The sequence below is a fragment of the Macrobrachium nipponense genome, chromosome 15 (assembly GCF_015104395.2).
Source record: "Macrobrachium nipponense isolate FS-2020 chromosome 15, ASM1510439v2, whole genome shotgun sequence".
NCBI lineage: Eukaryota > Metazoa > Arthropoda > Malacostraca > Decapoda > Palaemonidae > Macrobrachium > Macrobrachium nipponense.
Window position 1 is genome coordinate 46,990,106 of NC_087208.1, and position 24,233 is coordinate 47,014,338.

A 24,233-nucleotide genomic window follows, 5' to 3' on the forward strand; every position below is an offset into this window, starting at 1 on the left:
TCTCTCTCTCTCTCTCTCGCTCTCTCTCTGCCACACGTACACACAGTATATCACTCTCTGTCCATCTGTGCATCCCGTAGGTCGAAGAATTATATATATATATATATATATATATATATATATATATATATATATATATATAATATATATATATACATATATGTTACAAGATTGTATGCACAACTAAAAAAGTATACTCTAACAGTGAATGGTATTCCATTCAATCAAATTACCCAAAGCTCACGACATAATTCATTCATAAACTCACATGATTAAACTGCGAATGGTACTACTAGATACTTGGTCCCTCTCCCAATGAATTATTAATACCACTTGTAAATATACCAGTTAGTGAGGCCTTCATGATGGCTGAGTTATTTCCAACTGCCCTTGAGCCGATGTCAAATATCTCTTTTATTTTCTTTTTACTCTTTCCACGAGCATCGAATCGTCAGTTTTCAACGTTGTATAAACCAGGACTTCCGACCTGAATGTCATTCCAGTATTTTCACTCTCGTTGCATGAGCTTTTAGGTCAGTTTGCAATGGTATATATGCGGATTTTCGACCTTGAAGTCATTGCAATATTTTCCTCCACGTTTCATCAGCTTTTAATTGTCATTTTTCGATGTTATAAACCAGGATTTCCGGCCTTAGAGACACTGTTCTTTGTCCGTGTTTAGATGATGTCAAACATTCATATGACGTTCATTTCGTAATCCTCTTAACTCTGATTGTTCGAATACCATTTCTTTGTGACCAGCTAAATCGACCGAGAAAAAATCTGTTTTGCTTTCAAGGGCCTTTGTCAAAAGGTTGTCTTTCAGATTAAAAGTAATGGTGCTTCGAATTTCATGTCTTTTATTCTGAGTTTGAAATGGCTTTAAAAGCAGGACAAAAGGCGATCGGATTTTATCGGCAACAGCCAACAGATGACAACGGAATATAAATGAAATCACTTTGTGAAGAATATTTTAATTGGTAGAAATATGCGTATGCTATCCGACTAGGAAAAAAAATTGAGATGAAAATGTGAACTGAATTTCAGAGTAACAAATGAAATTGAATAATAGATTAATTTTGGAATGGAGTTGACGAGAGTATCCAATGAACTGCAAATATACTATATATATATATATATATATATATATATATATATATATATATATATATATATATATATATATATATATATATATATATATATATATAGTATATATATATATATATATATATATATATATATATATATATATATATATACATATATATATAATATATATATATATATATATATATATATATATATATATATATAATATATATATATATATATATATATATATATATATATATATATATATATATATATATATATATATATCATATATACATATACATACATATACGTATATATATATATATATATATATATATATATATATATATATATATATATATTATATAATTAAAACCAAGATAATTCTTCTTCAGATAGCTTTTTGTGTCACCTTGTACCATTTATACAACCTAAATTATATCGAAAGAAATATCAAAATCATTGACTCCAGTTTTTCTGCTTTCGTCATATACCATGAGAGAGAGAGAGAGAGAGAGAGAGAGAGAGAGAGAGAGAGAGAGAGAGAGAGAGAGAGAGATTAACGAATGCAGACAAATCTCCAAGAATTGATGCAATGAAAACGTAAAATTTGATGATCGTACACATACAAAGGGAAAGAGAGAGAGAGAGAGAGAGAGAGAGAGAGAGAGAGAGAGAGAGAGAGAGAGAGAGAGAGAGTCAAGAATCAACATTAATCTACACGAAATGACTCAGGGAAAACACATAAAACCGCAAACATTAATTTAATCTTTAACGAAAGCAAAAATGCTCTTCTGAGAATCCTCATTAAGCAAATAACATGGAATATAAGCAATATTCAAGAAAGAATACTGCCAATCTATTTGATTAGGATTGTCAATCAGCTGAGTAGACATGAGTAGACACTTGGGGTCGCCAGTGACTAAGAACCTTCCTGAATATCTCCTTCATGTCTTATTTGACATTTCCGGAATGATATCCGTTGGTAGCATAATGATTTCCTTCGGTAGGATGAGTAAAAAATTCATTTCAGGAAATAGATCTAGAGAGCTGTTTTTTGTACTAAGCAGGCATCTTTTAAAATTGCATTCGTTGGTCAGATCAGATTAAGTAAGAAATAAGTCGTTCAGAATAAATTTAAGTAAGTGATTTCGTGCTAAATAGAATTTTTGAAGATGATAAGTGTAAAAGTGATTTTATGAATCGATTTAGTTGCCCGAATTTCATAGTTTTTCCTTTTATTTATCGTTATTATTTTTTTAAATGAAAAATTCGGTCAGAATTTGCCATTTTTTATCTTCGACCAACCCAACTACTACCCCATTTTTTTTTTTTTTTTTTTTTTTTTTTGGGGGGGGGGGGGGAGGGGGGGCTAAAGAAAATCTTCGAGATTCCTTGGTTATTAAAGGTCAACATTATGACCAACGAAGTCAAGAGATCACATGAAATCTCTGATTCATTCTTTTTAATTCCTTAGTAAGGACAGATAACTAAATTAAAGAGTAACAATCAGGAATCATAATCTCCTGTGCTTTATCTTTCACAAATCTCCACTCATCTCCAGCCTCCCTTCTCATAGCTCTCATCTACGTTGCTCTGGTTCCTCCAACTCTTCTGTTGTCCACGGGAAGCCAAAGACTGAGCTATACACATCATCAACTACATCACCAAACAGGCTATTTGTAAACGAGTCAAAAAACAAATTTCTTGTATGGTCACTGTTAATAATTGTATTCAGATTGACAAGGAGGACCGTGCAGGTCTTCAAAAGCTCTCTGCTTTATATTTTAAATAACAAGATCAGACATATTATTGTTGATTTACTTTTTAATTTTATTTTATTAACTCATGTGATTATGAGGTTTCTTTGAATTTTTATCCACGTCTACACTCATGGAACGGACATCGGTGATTTTTCATAACCAACAAGAACTTTGTGAATATAGGAAGCTAGTAGGAAGATGGACTTCTTTCATCAAAAAGAAAAACCAGCTTAAATTCTTGATAAGCTGTTGACAAGAACACGTAGTGCCAAGAACTTATGGTCGCATCAGTTACAAGTCATTTGGAGGCGAATTCCCAGAGTAACAGCGAATGTTTCTTGAGGACAGGGTCAAGGAGGCGGCATGGGAAGTAGAATCTGCACATTTGGGATTGAGAAGACAGATGGCTGCTCTAGAAGAACTTCTTCAGTCAGCTAGGTTCGAGGGCGCCAAACGAAATGCAGGTGAGGTGGCTTTGTACATGGGTGTGACACATAATTCCTAGTTAAATAATAAACTAAAAAGACTGATTGATAAGACTGTTTTGACAAAAATCGAACAGAATAGTCACATTACCAATTTATCTTCCCTTGCTATCACTAAAGAACAAAAAGAATTATTGGGTTTGGGTTTGAGCTGTTGTTTAGGAACAAGTAAACACGACTTGTTACAGGGCATTAGCAATATAAATTATTTTAATTTCAGACATAATGATTTTCAATTGAACTTTTTAAAAGGTATTTTATTAGATAATCATCTGGGTAAACAGAACAGTATTTTAACGAAAAGACACAAATTAGCCCTTTTAAATTTAAAAGACAACAAAGACATCAGAATAATGAAAGCTGATAAAGGTGGGTCACTGGTGATTATGGATACTAATACATACAATTCGAAAGCAATTGACTTACTAAGTGATGATAATACTTATACTAAATTGTCAGAGTTGCCGTCGGTAACCTCTCTACAAATGAAATTCAACAGAGACGTGCGGAAAATAGCCAATACCCTCACGATGACTGAACATAAAAATTAAGCTAGTTTTGAGGAAAAATCTCCAACGAAAATGCCGAGTCTCACTTACTTTTACGGCATAAAAAAACTTCATAAAACTGGATGCCCTCTACGTCCCATTATAGCTACTTGTAATTCGCCACTATCTGTTATGGCTGTGTGGTTAGCCGAACAGCTCAGCCCATTATTAGGCACCTTTTCCAATGCTCACTTACTCCATTCAAGTAACTTTATAGACAGGCTTAGGACCCTGGGTAATGTAAGAGGAAAAATTATTAGCCTAGATGTTACGGCCCTTTTCACTAATGTGCCTCTAGAGTTTGTCCTTACAAAATTAAAAGAACAGTCAGAAATTGGAAATGTTAACTTCCCTATTCCTACAGAACAGTTTTTAGACTTGATTCGTCTATGTGTCTCATCCACAATATTTTCATTCAACAATGAAGGCTATAAACAAATATTTGGCGTAGCCATGGGTTCACCCTTATACCCCATACTTGCAAATTTGTGCATGGAATTTGTAGAAATTGAAATACTCTCCAAATGTGATCCAAATCTAAAACCACTCATTTGGGTAAGATATGTCGACGATGTCTTCGTAATAGTCCAAGGTAATCAAATAGACTTCGAACAGTTTTTGAGAGATTTGTCAATAGCATACTACCTTCCATTCAATTTACAGTGGAATATGAAGTGGAAAATAAGCTGCCCTTTCTGGATGTTTTGGTATACCATGACCCTATTACATTTAACTTTAAATTTAGTGTTTACAGAAAAGTGACTAATGTTGAAGCTTATGTCCACTTCTATTCTTTTCATAATAAAGAAGTAAAGCAAAATATAATGATAAATTTCACTCTAAGAGCCTTGAAAATATGTGATCCTGAATATATTGACAGAGTACTTCAACATATAAAAGAAGTTTTTGGAAAATTATGCTCTCCAGAAAATTTCATGAATAATGCCTTCATTAAAGCCAAAAGGATTTTCTATATAAAAACTCAATATGAGTAAAAACAGAATAAAAAGAGTATCTAACCTTACCATTTAATCCCAACTTACGAAATATTAGAAAAACAGTAAATGAAAAAGGTGAAGAAAGGGTCAACCTGGTCTTCAACTATAATACACTCAAAGGCTGTCTCATGCAACATAATAACTCCAACCAAAGCTTTAACAAAGAAATTGGTGTTTATGAAATACCTTGTCTGGATTGCGATAAGAAATATTACGGAGAAAGTGGGAGGGGACTACCAATCAGAATTAATGAGCACAAAAGAGCTATTAATTTACATGCTGAGAATAATGCACTAGTCTCCAATAGTTTAAATGACGATCACCGCATAAATTGGAATGAGTCAAAAGTAATTTTCAATAGTAAGGATACAGGTATTAGAAGGTTAGTTGAAGGAGCAATTATTAACAGGGGTCTCTCTATGGAATGCAATAAACCCTTTACGCAAGAAGATTTTATTTTAAATGAAATAATTTGCTGTCAGTTTATAAGAGATTATAATAGAGAAAGGTTGCACAGTAATAACACCAATAATCTAGCCACCTCTGATACTGCCGCTGCCTCATCTTCTTTCGTTCAGGTAACAGGGACACATCCCGTGTCCCTTGTTGCTGGCGCCCAAGCTGCTATGGACAACAGATCAAAAGATTCAAGAGACGAACCGCCACTTTGAAGATCTAGGCGTTTAGCTGGTTTGCCGTTGGAGAACGAGGGGATAACGTGAAGAGCCAACTACATCATCAAACAGGCTATTTGTAAACGAGTCAAAAAACAAAGTTCTTGTATGGTCACTGTCAATAATTGTATTCAGATTGACAAGGAGGACCGTGCAGGTCTTCGAAAGTTTTCTGCTTTATATTTTAAATAACAAGATCAGACATATTATTGTGGATTTACTTTTCCAAAACCATCATTCTTATCTAGCATGTATTTCCAGTAGTCAGGATAAGTGAAAGGGTTAATCATGGAGTTTTGAAAAGGTTTGAACATGTGGGAAGAATGAAAGACACAGGGTAGTAAAAATATAGGTATTGAAGTATTTTGATAGAAGTTTGGAAGAAGACATGTGAAATTCTTCATTTATAATCGGAAGATATACTGGAAAGACAGGGCCTTAATATCCAGGAAGTATGGAAGAACACCAAGGGTAGAAGCATATGGCGCAATGTTTCTTGGGGTTTTCAACGTACCGCTGATGTTCCCCTTTGTGAAGGCTAATAAAGTAGCTAATGTTATAGAGTAAGTTCTCTACATAGATTCATCTACAGCTTTTGCCAATATATATGAAAGATAGTAATACAGTCACAAACAGTTCATATTTAACCCCAGTTACAATAAATTTTAACCGACCATTGCTCAGAGCCTCTTGTATTTTTGCCAAATCATAAAATTCATCCTTTTCCGTCCCAGCTGGTATTTCCTTTTGTTAGTGGGCCCCCGGGACATGCAATCGAGTTAGGCGTCGTTAGCCAAACATATAATTGGAAAATGTGTTTCTCTAAACAAAGTTAGCAAATGTCAAATGAAATCAGGGATTAAAGAGCAACAGTAAATTTGGTAGAATTGTTTGGGGTGGGGAAATTTTACTTCCAAATATAATCTCTTTTGTTTCGAGATATTTAGAGTATCTCTCTCTGTTTTGCTTGAATTCTAGTTTCCTAGAATATCTTTTGAAGAGATGATTTGTTAACTGGAAAAGATACTTTTGAAATTAGAGTAAAAAATTCGCAAAGAAGAGCACAATTTCGAGACAGTTTTCATTGTCAAAAGTACGCAGTACATATAAAGTACATGCTTCTCTCACATACGTAGCAATATACCTAAATTATATTTAAGGCTAAAGTTTATGCTTGCATATGTCTGGGAGCATCTCAATATATATAAATATATATATATATATATATATATATATATATATATATATATATATATATATATATATATATTATATATATATATATATATATTTATATAATATATATATATATATATATATATATATATATATATATATATATATATTATATATATATATATATATATATATTATATATATATATATATATATATATATATATATATATATATATATATATATATAAAATATATATATGACTGTGGCACGAATGTCCTGTTACAGCAGAATTCTATCTAATAAAAGGAGCACGTAAAAATGCCAAAATATAGAAAGTGAGTGACAGGAGTCTGAGTTATAGTGCTTACTGCCTATATTTTGGCGTTTTTATGGGCTCCTTTCATTATATGTATATATATATATTATATGATATATATATATATATGAATATATATATATATAATATATATATAATTTTTTTTTCAAAACACAGAATACCATTGCAGAATATCTGTACAACTCAATCCAAACACCACCGCTACCACCACCACCAATTCTCGAATGGACGCATCGCAAAACAATACAATTCATCATAAATTAAACGGGGGGAAAATGAAACTTACAATATGCATGAAGCAGAAAAGAGAGAGTGGCAATCCTTCACTTTCTGAATCGAGCTAATCCAAACCTGCTTCGTGGAACTGAAACCGAGAGATAATATGATGGTTTCGACTGTGGAGGTTATATTCACCCCGGGTAAATGAACACCTCTGTGTAGAATTTTGGTGTGTGGTGATGTTTCCTTTGGTTATATATATATATATATATATATATATATATATATATATATATATATATATATATATAATCATATATATATATTGAGCAGTCACATTCAGATTCTATACATACATCGAGCTACAAATGTCCTTTAATATCTAATTCACTCTACCTCGGAATTAATATATTTTCATATATGCTTAACCGAAGGGGAATTTTTTAGGCGATAAGAGAATTGTCGGCTCCTGGGCGCAAACCCTTGAAACTATACAAATCCAGGACGACAGTGAAGCTTTTACCCACCCCACCACCGCAAGAGGCTATAAGTTTATGCCGTCTCTCACCCTCAAATACCTTTCGCGCTCAGGTATTCGTTGATTTGGAGACAGCATCAACCCACCTCGACCTCGGTAGCGTTGTAGTGCTTTTGACATCACGTTGCCATTATATAAGTCATATCACATCACCGTGATTCATATACATACATCGAGCTACAAATGTCCTTTAATATCTAATTCACTCTACCTCTGAATTAATATATTTTCTTATATGCTTAACCGAAGGGGAATTTTTTAGGTGATAAGAGAATTGTCGGCTCCCGGGCGCGAACCCTTGAAACCATACAAATCCAGGACGACAGTGAAGCTTTTACCCATCTCACCACCGCAAGATCTTCATACTGTTACCTTAGTATTCCTGCCAATCAGAATCCATTTTTATTTTGTAAATACAGTTTTTACACATCTTTATTCCTAATTTACATCACTGGGAAAAAGCACAAAGAGAATTCATATCGAAATTCATATAATTCTCCAGCTGATCGTCACAATGAATTAAGTTTTACCATTAAGATAAACGTCATAAAATAATGTATATAATTCTCCTTTCCTTTTAAGGATCAGACGAGAGTTGGGTTCTAAGCAGTCAGTGGGTTTTTGGGACGAGGATCTGGGTGAGGGGCGGGATGGAGGAGGGTGGGGGTTTGGAAAAGTTGGGGGTTGGGGTGGATTTGGGGTATGAGGCTGAAATTGCCAAGAGCTAAAGGTTTCCACTTCAGAATTTTGATGAGGAGAGAAAGACACCCAACGTTGCAGTTGGGAAGCGCCATTGCGTGGATGGTTATCAAGCCTTTTCTATCATTTTTCGTTGTTATCATTATTTTTGTATTTTTGTATTTTCAATCCACTGAACATTTAGTATCACATTTAATATACTCTCTCTTATTTACGTTTTATTTTATAATTCTTTTTAATTAACCCTATGAAAGAATCGACCTTTTTTTTTTGCATTTTCCTCAAACGGATTTGTAATTATCTCTAATTATTTTTAATTATTTTTCTCAACCCAAGGCATAATTATTATCATTCTTTCTATTATTTCTTTTTGCATTTAATTTTTATCTTTCTTAAGCCAAGGAAGTTATGAGCATACTTTTCTTATATCTATTTTAAATTTCTTTATTCATTTAAACTAAAACAAATTTACTTACAAGACAACATTCATGAGTAATGTTATTCATGTAATCTACTTTATTATTATTATTATTATTATTATTATTATTATTATTATTATTTTATTAATTAATTATTATTATTATTTTTTTTTTTCTTTTTTTTTTTTTTTTTTTTTTTTTTTTTTTTTTTGCTCTAATCACAGGTCCCTCCACCTCCAATTCGACTGGGTGGTATTTATAGTGTGGGGTTCCGGGTTGCATCTGCCTCCCTTAGGAGTCCATCACTTTTCTTTTTTACTATGTGTGGCCGTTTCTAGGATCACACTCTTCTGCATGAGGCCCGGAGCTACTTCAGCCTCTAGTTTTTTCTAGATTCCTTTTCAGGGATCTTGGGATCGTGCCTAGTGCTCCTATGATTTATGGGTAAGTACGATTTCCACTGGCATTATCATATCTACTAAATAGCAAAACCATCATCATCATCATCATCATCATCATCATCATCATCCATCATCATATCATCATCATCTTTCATTATTATTATTATTTTTTTTATTATTATTATTATTATTTTATCATTATTATATTATTATTATTATTTCTTATTATTATTATTATATTATTAATTAGGTTTTATTATTTTATTAATTTAGGTTAAGACACTAAATTCAGGTTACTACTCTACACTTGTTTTTTATTATTGTTTCGAAAAATGCAAACTGGTTTTATATGCTAAGAAAAATTTAAAAAAAAAAAATAATTCATTGGGTGATCTAAAACGTATCAAAAAAGAGGTTCATGTTATGATTATATTACTTATGTTATCCCAGAAAGGTCAAATTTCGAGTGACTGACACAAAAATGCAAGATTATGCAAAATATTAATTCAGAGGAACTTTACTCTAGAATGTATCACTATTTGATTATTTTTTTTCGTGAAAGCAAGAGACACGATTCTACTTTGATATAAACCCTCAAGAAGTATTTGGGTAAAATTAAGTTGACAAAAAATGCAAGATTATGCAAAAGATTAATTCAGAGGAACTTTACTCTAGAATGTATCACTATTTGATTAGTTTTTTTTCGTGAAAGCAAGAGACACGATTCTCACTTTGAATATATAAACCCTCAAGAAGTTATATTTGGGTAAACATTAAGTTGACACAAAATGCAAGATTATGGAAAATATTAATTCAGAGGAACTTTACTCTAGAATGTATCACTATTTGATTAGTTTTTTTTTTCGTGAAAGCAAGAGACACGATTCCACTTTGAATATATAAACCCTCAAGAAGTTATATTTGTAAACATTAAGTTGACACAAAAATGCAAGATTATGAAAATATTAATTAGAAGGAACTTTACTCTAGAATGTATCACTATTTGATTAGTTGTTTTTTTTTCAATGAAAGCAAGATACATGATTCTCACTTTGAATATATAAAACCGCAAGATGTTATATTTGGGTAAATATTAAGTTGACATAAAAAATAATTATGAAAGTACATGAGTTAAGAGTCCCTGTTCTGTAAATATATTTTACCAGACATATTTTTATGAGATTCTCTCGCAAAACGAGATGGTAAATATTTTAGTGAAATTATAAAAAAACATTTTTAGAAGGTATTTCTGGTCCCTCATGTGGGCTACCTAATGGATTCTTTTTTAAGGTTTAGGCAAATATGTTTCATTTATTATATTTTAAAACTCGGGATTTTTCGCAGATTCCGGAGGCCATCACATAAGTTGTTATATAATATATATAGATATAGATATATATATATATATATATATATATATATATATATTATATATATAATATATATATATATATATATACATGACCTTGTAAACAAAAAAAGTGTTCTGTAACAACAGAATTTTCCAACCCTAATAAAAGGAGCCCATAAAAAACACCAAAAATGTAGAGAGAAAAGTACTATATTTCAGAGACTGCTGTCTCTCTCTTCAGGTATATACCTGAAGAGAGAGACAGCAGTCTCTGAAAATATAGTACTTTTCTCTCTACATTTTGGTGTGGTATAGGGGCTCCTGGGATTAGAATATATAGATATATATATATATATATATATATATATATATATATATATTATATATATAGTATATATATATATATATATATATATAATGTTTATGTTTATTTATATATATATATATATAGTATATATATATATATATATATATATATATATAATATATATATATTATATATAATATATATATATATATATATATATATATATGTGTGTGTGTGTGTGTGTGTGTGTGTGTGTGTGTGCGCGTGTGTGTGTATATATATATAGATATATATATATATATATATCTATATATATACTATTATATATATATATATATATATATATATGTACGTGCCCTAAAAGTATATATATATATATATATATATATAGTATATATATATATATATATATAGATATATATATATATATATATATACTTTTAGGGCATAGTTTTTCTCTAAGACAATTTCCGTTAAAAGCAATTGCTTTAGTGGCATCAAGAAGTTTCTTGCAGGTATCTTCATACCGACGAAGTTTTTTCCGATTCTCGTTCGTCAATTTCTGGGTGAAAAAATACGCAGACTTCCCGCTTCCATTTATTGAATTTCGTCGCGACAGCTGTTTTCTTTCACCTTATGGCATTATCAAGCGACTACTGACTTACAATCTGACCTTTGGGCCTATTTATTTCATCGTGTGGGAGGTATGACCTTGAAGTATGTGTACTGGTTAGTCTAGGGATTAACAGCTTAAGGGCGTTGTTTTGGATACAAAGAACATAAGGACATGTACTGTGACAATAAGAGTGAAAGTTTAAACAGTGGTTAAATAAATATTCAAAATACAATGCTATGTGCTGGACTTTCCTTAAATGTATGTTTAAAATTTAATATGTTACATGTTGGTTTTAGATAAAAATTACAAAATTACATACAGGAATGAAAATGAATATAAAAATCTAAATACAGTAATAAAAATATATGTATATATTTTATAGCATGCATAAAGGTACAAGAGATAATTTATGTTTACACATAAATGTGTATGATTTAAATGTGAGTGAGTGAGCGTGTGTGTGTGTGTATGTGTCCAAATGGTCTACCTTGGTTAACGGCTGCTGATTCGTGTTGGGCGGGGTCTCAGCGACCTGAGCAAGGATGTTACTTGACTTTCGCTGACGCTGGGTCTTCTCATGTCTTCCAAGGGGCGCGATGTTCGCGCTGTCTGATCCCTGTTGGCTTGCGTATTCCTTCTCCTGCTGGAGGGGAGTATATGGTCAGATTCTTGTTGGATGTTCAAGGTCGGCTTCTGAATAGCGATGCTCACCGCTTCCGTTATTAAGAGGCGACCGTAGTTGTCTTCTCTGTGCACGACCTGGGTGCCTTCTATGAGCTCATCATCCCATCACCATCTTCGTTACTTGACTTACATTGAGAGAGAGAGAGAGAGAGAGAGAGAGAGAGAGAGAGAGAGAGAGAATCATTAAAAGAGGGTAAACAATAATGAATAGGAACTTCTTTACGTTCACTGATCGTCCTTTCACTTACTTTAAGAGAGAGAGAGAGAATATCATTGAAAGAGGGGAAACAACAATGAATAAGAATTTCTCTGCGTTCAGTGATCGTCCCTTGAATTACATTACGAGAGAGAGAGAGAGAGAGAGAGAGAGAGAGAGAGAGAGTCTACTATCCGTGTAATCGCCCTTACTTTAATATTGCCGAACAAATAGTACATATAAATTTTTCACTTCTGCACCCGTATTTTATCACCTATCCTAGATGGGTAATTTTGCTAGTATGTATTTATATATATATATATATATATATATATATATATATATATATATATATATATATATATATATATATATATAGATCATATATATATATATATATATATATATATATATATATATATATATATATATATATATATATATATATATATATATATATATATATATATATATATATATATATATATATATATATATATATATATATATACTATATATATATATATATATATATATATATATATATATATGTATATATATATATATATATATATATATATATATATATATATATATATATATATATATTTGTGTGTGTGTGTGTGTGTGTGTGTGTGTGTGTGTGTGTGTGTGTGTGTGTGTATTGTTACGAGTGGGGAGCCAGGGACAATGATAATACTACAGTTTTCCTCAGTCTTGTAAATCCTAAAGGTAGACATAGTTGCCAGTTAAACCCGGATGATACAATTCTAGAGGTTTATTCTCAAAGAAAACGGATTGAAAATTAAGTTCAATTCATCTACAAAGGGGCTCACAATTAATCACAGATAAATTACAGGGGAAAACGTAGTCAATTACAGCTAAATTACAAGAATTCGAAGTTGGTAACGGGGCTGAACGTAGCGTAGTGACGAACGGTATCGCAGAGGCTCTGTTGGTTATCAAGATTAACAGTCATTGGCCTATCAAATGAAATGGGGCAAAGTCTAAGGCTGGAGGAGGCACTTAAATTAACTTATTCAATTCAGCAAAGGTATAACTTGGCATGTAAGGAGACGTTAAATCGATATAAAATGCCAGAGGTGGGAAATGTGTAAAATCCACACTTTCAGACAGTACCTACTAGACCTATGATATGCTCTTGTAGCTACAGAGCAGGGGGCGACTCCTAGTTTAGCCCTTGGTATGGACGCGTTTCCGCTGATGCAGGATTTAGGGGGGAACGGTTTCATCTTAGGCTTTGGGGGGTGAGGGGGGCGGGCGTCTCTTCACAAGGTTAAGAGCTTTCTCAGCTCTCGTGAGATGTTACTTCCTGCGCCCAATGGGAGATATTCCACAGACGGGGGAGAAGAACCGAAGAAGGCCTCTGGCATTTCCTGCCCCATCGGCTGGTAAACTAACCCAGATACCTTCCTTCTTGTTTTTATTTTAAATATAATATATATAATATATATAAATATATATTAGTTATTATCATATTATATATAATATGTATATAGAATAATATTTACATTGGACTGCTAGCCATGTTTGTTTTGGTATATTGGCGTACGTAAACTACCATTCCTTCTTTTCTTCTTCTCCTTTTTCTTAACCGGCTTCCATTTCAGGAAACTCCTTGATAAAATTGATTGATACAAAATCTCCATAAAAACTTTGCAATCCTTCGAACAAATCATCCGCGGCTGTTTGATTATTCTTTTTCCGCCAATAGCTTCAGAAGGAGACTTTGGAGAGGAGATGAGACGAGGAGGAGAGAGAGGAGAGAGAGAGAGAGAGAGAGAGAAGAATCTCATCACTTAATGGTTAGGCTCCACTTTTTGGGGGGTGGGCCCGATCGTAAACAAAAAAATATTTGGCCAAAATACACCTAATCAAGACAAAAGGCTAATGAAATTTTCAGGCAATTATTAGCACTATAAATAATGCATATTCCTTCCCCCTGTGAGTTTAAAAATCATCCTACAGGGTAAAATTAACTGAGATTTTATGGACAAAAAAATGTGAAAAACCTGGAAATTTCCGGCACCCCTCGTACTGAAAGGTTATTTGGTGATTGGTGAGAAACTACAGTATTGAATAAAGAAATTCGGTCTGACAGAAACTGGTTGGTATTTACCCCTGGAACATGTACACAAAAAAAATTATCAAACAAAATAGAACAGTAAATAAAGCACGTAATAACAAAAAAAACAAAAAGAGCAGCGAACTTCGTTAAGTTTTCAGCGAAAGCCTTCGCCGAAAAAAAATCAGGACTATATGCTAGGAAGAAATATTCAGGAAAAAAAAAATTCAAATCTCGATTTATTGGGACAAAACCTTTTGAGGAGTTTGTATTTATTTTATGTCACCTTGATAGGCCTAAAACAATTCTAAAAATCTAAAAATTAAAGATTTATTTAGGGACAATCACAAAGAAAACCCACCTCCCAAAAAAAAAAAAAAACAAAAAAAAAAAAAAAAAAAAAAACAAAAAAAAAAAAAAAAAAAAGAAAAGAAAAAAAAAGGGTGGGGGGGTGGTTTTTTTCTTTTGGGATTTCCTAAATAAAGTAATATGATTTTTAGAGTTTTAGGCTATCAAGTGACATAATAACTACAAACCTCTCAAAAGGTTTTTGTCCCTAAATCGAGATTTTACAATTTTTCCTGAATATTTTCTTCCTAGCTATTAGTCCTGATAGTTTCGAGGCGTGGGGCTTTCGCTGGAACTTACAAAGTTGTTGCTCTTTTTTTTGTTTTTTTTATGTTTACGTGCTTATTTTTACTGTTCTATTTTGGATAATTTTTTTTGTGCATGTTCCAGGTGGATTATACTATTACCAACCAACTATTCTGTCAGACCCAGAAATTTCTATTCAAGACTGTAGTTTCTCACCTGAAAAAAAAAAATATTCACCCCAAAATAACCGTTCGAAGTTAACGAGGGGCCGGAAATTAAATTTCCGTTTATTTTTTTTTTTCACATTTTTTTTTAATGAAAACTCATTAATTTTCCCTGTAGGGATGAATAAAACTCACAGTGGGAAATTGTATTATTATTTGATGTGCTAATCAATGCCTGAAAATTTTCATTAGCCTGTCTTGATTATGGTTTTTTGGTCAAATTTTTGGTAAATTTTATTTTTTTCGAGCGGTCACCCCCCAACAGTGGAGCCTACCCGTTAACCACACTTTAGTACAAAGTATTATAAGCAAATACGCAAAACTTTCTCTTTTTGGAACTCGAAACTGCTGAGTACGAATTCGCTACGTCACAACACATCCAATTTCTATAGTCTATTAACAAAAATCAAATCTATTTTTTATTTTCTATATATATTTTCAGTAAATCCAACTGCTGAAGTTTTCTATTCTAATAACGACTGTGTACTTTTCCATTTATATTTTCAATAAATTCAATTCTGGAACTATCCTATTCTACCTACGATTGTGTACTTATGCTGAGAGAAAATTAAACAAGATCCAAACCAAATAGACAAACACCAGAGAGGGGAAAGGTGAAAAAAAGGAAACAGGAAAAAAGACGAACCATTTATTTTTGAAAACGTAAACCAAGTGTCAACACTTGTTTTCCTTTTCAGAGAAGAGTTTAGTTTTACTGAGGGTTCAATCTGTTTGGCTTTCATGAATCTTTTATTAAATAGCGAATTGTTGTTTTAATTTTTATTTCCTATCTCTGAAAGCGATAAGGATTAGATAAACCGTGGTTTAAAATAATACTGCAGTATTTGCGATATATGCGAATGTAATGAGTTTATTCGTTTTTTTTTGGTCAACTAAACTATAATACATTTTTTCAAACCTATACATTTGTTAAAAACCCCGCAATAAGGAGAGAGAGAAGAAAGAGAAGAGAGAGAGTAGAGAGAGAGAGAGAGAGATCAAATTTCATTTTCACCACTCTTGAATTAAATGTGTGTGGTGGAGAGAGAGGAGTAGAGAAGAAGAGGGAGTGGGAGAGAGAGAGAGGGAGAGGGAGAGAAGAAGGAAGCAATTCATTTTAAACTCTTGATAAGGAGGGAAGAGAGAGGGAGAAAGCATGAGGAGAGAGAGAAGAGGAGAGAGTAAAAGTTCATTTTTAAACTCTTGATAATGAGAGAGAGAGAGGAGAGCAGAGAGAGAGGAGAGAGAGAGGAGATAGAGAGAGAAGAGAGCAAATTCATTTTTGGAACTTTGTTTGATAAGGAAGGAGAGGAGAGGAGAAGAGAGAGAGAAGATTTTTTTGAAATTATGTAGCCAACTATTTTCTTTTCTGTGAATGGATAAAACCATAACATATTGAACTTTCTTTAAGAGACCCATTGATAATCGTGGTTCTTATTTCATTTTTTACAATTAAGAATTGCAAGCTCGTTACTTTTCCTTAAACAAAGAAATAAGTATTCAAATGTGTTTTAATCAAAATGTTTTTATTTTTAAATTTAAATATTACTGAAAATCTTTTTTACCGTTTCTTTACTAAGTTTTTGCTCTATCTCTCGCTCCATCTCGTCTCATTCGATCAATTCCGTGTTTATGGGCCCAGATGAGAAGAATAGGCAACCTGAACAAATTGCTTGGTGAAACTCTCTCTTTCTTTCTTCCTCGACATACACACGCCGTGAAAAGTATCAACCAAAACCCCGCATGTGTGTGTTTGTGTAATACTATGTATATGTATATATATATATATATATATATATATATATATTATATATATATATATATATATATATATATATATATATATATAATATATACATACGTGTATTATATGTATAACGTCGATTAGGCATTTTAATTTCTCTCTCTCTCTCTCTCTCTCTCTCTCTCTCTCTTTCAGTTCGTATATATACACACATATATATATGTGTGTGTGCTTGTGTATATTTGTATATATATACAAACAGAAATATACATATATTACCGGGGCCGCCGACCCCCGTTATCCACTTTGGTAGCGAAAGGCAGAAGCGGAAGGCAAACAGGGTTTTGGTATCTTACTACACCCCCCCCCCCCCTCTCTCTCAGACATAGGCAATAGACTCTCTCTCTCTCTCTCTCTCTCGACTCGCAACCTCTCTCTCTCTCTCTCTCTCTCTCGATAACCTCTCCTCCATTTCATTAGGTCATCAAATCAGAGCATGCATTACAAAAATATACATTTATTTAAAGTAAAGTATTAATTGAATAACTCAGATTCTTACAGGATAATTAAATGGAATGATAACTCAAAATTCAGATACTCAGATACCCCCGATATTTTAACAGTCTTAATCAGTAATTAGTCACACCATTTATCCCTTCTCCAAAAGATAGTTCCCTATACACAGTCCCCCTCACTAGATCCGCCTGTTTAAAAGAAAAGGAGAACACACTAGTGAGCATACACAATTGTAAAGACAAAGTCAGAAGATTAAATGAAATAGAACATCTTTACAAAATATCAAAAATACAGTCAAGCCACAACTTTGGCTAAAGCACAATAATTCTTACCCATCTCCAGCCTAGAATCTCCAACCACTCTTAAAAGGATACTCTTTGGCATACACCATCGTGGCTCTGCCTTTCTCGCACAGACCTCTCCGTAAGTCTCTCTATGCCATTATGAACGGACATAGCTCTCACACATGAATTCACACCCTTCGTCCACGCCCTGAAACCACTCTATACTGGTTTCAAAGTCACCTTCTCGAACGCCCATAACTACAGGACGATCGTTGACCTGCTTAGTAAGGATCTTAATGTCACACCATCCCAAAAAATAGTTATCGGCATTCTTAAGCTGTCGCTCGGACTCTCTGTTTCCATGGGAAGTTAAAAATGATGAATCCCCAATTTCTAAGGAATGTCAAGGCACGACATACAACAATGTCTCATTATTATATTATCAGTCTTTATATAACACATATATATACTATGTATATGTATGTATATATACATACGTGCATTATATGTATAACCGTTGATTAGGCATTTTAATTTCACTCCCGCAGTCTCTCTCTCTCTCTCTCTCTCTCTCTCTCTCTCTCTCTCTCTCTCCAGTGCGAGAATCTAAAACAAAGACGAAACGAGAATGAAGCCCCCACACCCGGGACTAGTAGCCCTGGTGACTGGGGCCTCCTACTATAACGTGTCCGGTTCGTGTTCCTATTGCCCAAAATGGGAGAAGGGAATTCTCCATTCGTTTGCTCAGCGTGGCGCCAGGTGCATACTGATCTCGGCGGAATAACTCTGAAAGTTACCAACCACCAACTGACACAGGGAAACCCCGATCGAAAAATCCTGTCAGAATGAACGTAAAATCGTGTCCTTAAGGTGACAGGACTAGGGTAGCACACTATTATTATTTTATTATTATTATTATTATTATATTATTATTATTATTATTATTATTATTATTATTATTATTATTATTATTCAGAAGACGAACTCTAATCATATGGTACAAACAAGCCTACCAAAGGAGCCATTGGCTTGTAATTAACCTTGCAAAGAATATTATTATTATTATTATTATTATTATTATTATTATTATTATTATTATTATTATTATTATTATTTGGGAGATGAACCCTAATGATATGGAACAAACAAGCCCACCAAAAGGGCCATTGAATTGAAATTCTAGCTTCCAAAGATTATTATTATTATTATTATTATTATTATTATTATTATTAAGTAAGAAAAAACGACAGATATATAGTAAAGTATATTAACATGTAAAGTAATCAAGCGAAGACTTCCGAACACCTGAATGGTCTTATTCATCAGTGTTAAAGTTAAAATGCAAAGCGAGGGGAAGTATTCATATGATGAGCTTTTAAAAACGGGGATATACCAGGGGAAATTGTAGTACCCATCACCACAGGAACACCAGGCACGACCGAGATCCCCGAAAAGGAACCTGGAAAACTAGACGACGAAGTATCACCAGGAAAAGTTACGGACTCCTGAGGAGGGTGGATGCAACCCGGAACACCACACTATGAATACCACCCAGTCGAAAAGGATGACTGAGACAGAAAAACAAATATAACGATAATAAAGATAATTGGACAAGGATATACGAACAGAAGCCATGATCGCAGAAGAGGTATAGACAGAATGACAAAGACCAACACAGCACGCCCTATCATGCACCAGGAGGCAAAAGGCGTGGACGCAGGATTTCCGATGACCTTAAAGACTGACTGAACGCTCTGCTTCCCCGGACAGCGCAACAGCCAATCAGTAGACAGAAGGTCTGTCTAGCTGAATTTCAATTGGGTAGAAATATGTACGACGTCGGTGTCTGACTTTCTAACTGTTATAATATATGACACTGTATGCAGTACGCAGAGTCAGTTCTACCCTGACCTCAGAGTGGTCTGCATGGCGCAGCGGTGGTGTGCTCGACGCAGATATAATAATTACTTATCACTAATGCAAATGAACAAGTGGGACTTATAATTTCGTGTTTCTTAAGAACTTTCCCGGTTTAACTGTGAAGGAGGTGACAGTGAGTTGTGAAGTGTACAACGAAGCAACAACATTGCACGAAGAATCAAGAATACGAAATTAGAAAGTACCTACCACAGAAGAGAATGGAATATGCAACCATAAAGGAGCAGAACTTGTTACCGAACGGTAGCAGACCACTACGCAGAGAGAAAGCCAAATAAAGTCGAGAATATATGCCACAAAATTACCATCTGTTCATTTCCATATATATATACGTGTATATATATATATATACATACGTGTGTGTATAAGGTAAGGGTTTTAATAATGCACCAATAGTGACCCAATTATAGAATCTTAAAGTGCGTGTGTGTGTCAGTTAATTAAAATTATTTTGAATGATACATCATATCTGGTCAGCATTTTTGCTTACACGGGGAGTAAGCCTACAGACTACGTTGTTGTTGTTGTTGTTGTTGTTCTTGTTAGGGGGTTGGGGAATATAGAAAAGGTCTATGGAAGAGCCTAAAAAGATCTGAAAAAGGTGTTTCGCGTTGAGTTAAAGATACAGGAATTTCAGGATAGGGTATTTATGATTTATTTATTAGAATGAAAATGTAGAATATAAGTAATGTGCTTGCTAAACAGTACAGAACAATTATTTACAATAAAATATAGCCTCTTATTTGAATTTTCGCTGGAGAAACAACGCTCTATTTGACCGTAGATTTTAGCATGCGCCCCGAGTGAGCTGCAGGTCGGATCACACCTGTCAATATCGCATTCCCGCCCGAAAATATTCCCGGCATTAAAATTCGATGCATTGTATATATTGAAGGCCATTTGTTTTTTAATATATGCAAATTATTTCTGGAAATCTCTCGTATACCCTTGCAGCTGAACTCATTATGAATTTTAAGTATATATACTGATTCTATGCGATAATGAACAGGTAAAAGCAGTTTCTCTCTCTCTCTCTCTCTCTCTCTCTCTCTCTCTCTCTCTCTCTCTCTCTCTCTCATTTGAAATCATGTATTTTAGATGAATGTGTCCTTTAGACATATGGAAACTCTACAATCTAAAAACGGTCTCTCTCTCTCTCTCTCTCTCTCTCTCTCTCTCTCTCTCTATTCGTATTTGTGGCCCATATTCAAAGATTAGAACCCAAAAAGGGGTGGGGATAATCTCTCTCTCTCTCTCTCTCTCTCTCTCTCTCTCTCTCTCTCTCTCTCTCTCATAAGTAACGATATACAGTTCAGTGGCCAATAATTTATGAATAAAAAAAAGAAAATGCATTTACTTATTTTCCAGCATTGACTTATTACATTCTTACACACTTATCTTCGTCTGCATTGGTATTTGCATTTTAATGCATTTTCATTTATCCATTAATGTATTCATGTATCTTTTTCTATTCTTAATCAGTCAAATCTCTTCTTTTTATATTTTCCTTTACCTCCTCTTACTTCTTAGTGAGCACCTGATAATAATAATAATAATGATAATAATAATGATAATATTATTATTATTATTATTATTATTGGAAACTTCAATCTCACGTTAGTGGCACCTATGGTGGGCTTGTTCCATATGAACAGGGTTCATCTTCTGGATAATAATAATAATAATAATAATAATAATAATAATAATAATAATAATAATAATAATAATGATTACGAAGCATGAATTTCATGTCAATTGCTCCTGTGATGGGTTTGCTCCATTTGAAAAGGGTTCATTCTCTGAATATAATAATAATTATATTCAGAGTCGGTCGCTGATTGAGTGACCGCTCCCCTCGGAGTTGATTCCTTGGGAAAGGAACTTTACCCTAATTTCCTCAGTCTACTCAGCTGTAAATGAGTACCTATTCCTGATGGGGTAGGGTCCAGCTATGGGTTAAATAGCAAAACTCAGCAATGATGTTAAGAAATGAGGGAATAAACGATAACGACGTAAATGGAACCTCTGGCGACAGAGGAGTTTCGTCCGGCAGCCAGGTATTCAGCCCAATTAAAGGTGAAGACGGTCAGGTACTTGGAGGTCGTCATCCAGCAACTGACCACCACAACGACAGTAACCAACAACCAGAGACTGGGGCAACAGAAGCAAACCAGAGGAAGAAATGGACAAGAGAATAAAATAAGGAAATATGGAGATGCTACATCAAAAGCAACCAGACAGAGAGGGGATATAGAAGAAGGTTGGTCAACATCTGGAATGAGAGGAATAACACCCCCCAAACAGAGCAGAGGCTGGCAGACCAAGTAAGGAACATAAAGAAAAAGAACTGGCTCTCCCCAACAGAAAGAGAGGAATTGGAAAGAGAAATGACACACGGCAACGAATTACAAGAAGACGAACTGAGAGACGATGCCACAGAAGACGACAGGGATGATGAGGTATCAAACAACGACATACGAAGAAACACCGACGAAGTAACAGAGAGGACGGAATGGGTAGAAAAGATCAGACAATGGAAGAAGCCAGATACAGAGAGAACAAAGATCCTCTCCATGAAAGCCTGCAACACCAAGAAATTAAGGGAGAAAATAAGTGAGGTCAATGAAATAATGAGACTAATACACACCACCAATATCACAGAAACAAGTAACTTGACATATGCAGGAGGAAGATTAGTAGCAGAACTGATGGGGATACGAACACCAACACCAGCTAAGAAGCAAGAAAACAAGGGAAGAACTGAACGAGAAATACAAAGATGTAAAACAGAGGCTTAAGGCCAAAGCACATAAGATCCAATGGTACATGAACAGGAATAAGGGATAGCAACAGAACAAACCATTCGAAACCAACCAGAAGACACTATACAGCCAACTAAGAGGGGAAGACAACCACCAAGAAATTTCTGAAGCCGAACCAAGTAAGGGACTCTGGGAAAACATCTGGAGCAATCAGGTATCACACAACAAACATGCAACATGGCTCCAGGAAGTCAAGGCTGAAGAAACAGGTAGAATAAAACAAAGATTCACTGACATCACGACAGACACAGTCAGACACCAACTAAAGAAAATGCCCAACTGGAAAGCCCCACGATGAAGTCCATGGATACTGGCTCAAAAACTTCAAGGCCTTACACCCACGAATAGCAGAACTCCAGCATTGTATCACAAATCACCATGCGCCCAAATGGATGACCACAGGAAGAACATCCTTTGTCCAGAAAGACAAGAGTAAGAGAAATATAGCCAGTGACTACAGGCCTATCACCTGCCTACCAATAATGTGGAAGTTACTAACAGGTATCATCAGTGAAAGGCTATACAACTACCTAGAGGATACGAACACCATCCCCCACCAACAGAAAGGCTGCAGAAGGAAGTGTAGGGGCACAAAAGACCAGCTCCTGATAGACAAAATGGTAATGAAGAACAGTAAGAGAAGGAAAACCAACCTAAGCATGGCATGGATAGACTATAAGAAAGCCTTCGACATGGTACCACACATATGGCTAATAGAATGCCTGAAAATATATGGGGTAGAGGAAAACACCATTAGCTTCCTTAAAAATACAATCCGCAACTGGAATACAATACTTACAAGCTCTGGAATAAGACTAGCAGAGGTTAATATCAGGAGAGGGATCTTCCAGGGAGACTCACTGTCCCCACTACTCTTCGTAGTAGCCATAATTCCCATGACAAAAGTACTACAGAAGATGGATGCTGGGTACCAACTCAAAAAAAGAGGCAACAGAAATAACCATCTGATGTTCATGGACGACATCAAGCTGTATGGTAAGAGCATCAAGGAAATAGATATCCTAATCCAGACTGTAAGGATTGTATCTGGGGACATCAGGATGGAGTTTGGAATAGAAAAATGTGCCTTACTCAACATACAAAAGGGCATAGTAACAAGGACTGAAGGGATAAAGCTACCAGATGGGAACAACATCAAACACATAGATGAGACGGGATACAAATACCTGGGAATAATGGAAGGAGAGGATATAAAACATCAAGAGATGAAGGACACGATCAGGAAAGAATATATGCAGAGACTCAAGGGGATACTCAAGTCAAAAGTCAACGCCGGAAATATGATAGAAGCCATAAACACATGGACAGTGCCAGTAATCAGATACAGCGCAGGGATAGTGGAGTGGACGAAGGCAGAACTTCGCAGCATAGACCAGAAAACAAAGAAACATATGATATTGCACAAAGCACTACACCCAAGAGCAAATACGGACAGACTATACATAACACGAAAGGAAGGAGTGAGAGGACTACTAAGTATAGAGGACTGCAT

The 24,233-nt window shown here is 34.2% G+C and overlaps 1 protein-coding gene across 1 annotated transcript in view; it reads left to right on the plus strand.

Annotated features, from left to right (window-relative positions):
• Positions 1 to 19,867: 19,867 nt before the first annotated feature.
• The window catches only part of LOC135194925 (proton channel OtopLc-like), a 30,518-nt gene continuing 26,152 nt past the window's right edge, over positions 19,868 to 24,233 (plus strand). Inside the window, exon 1 of the mRNA XM_064221127.1 lies at positions 19,868 to 20,267. The gene's annotated coding sequence lies outside the window, so the exon portion shown is untranslated. The remainder of the gene's footprint in view (positions 20,268 to 24,233) is intronic.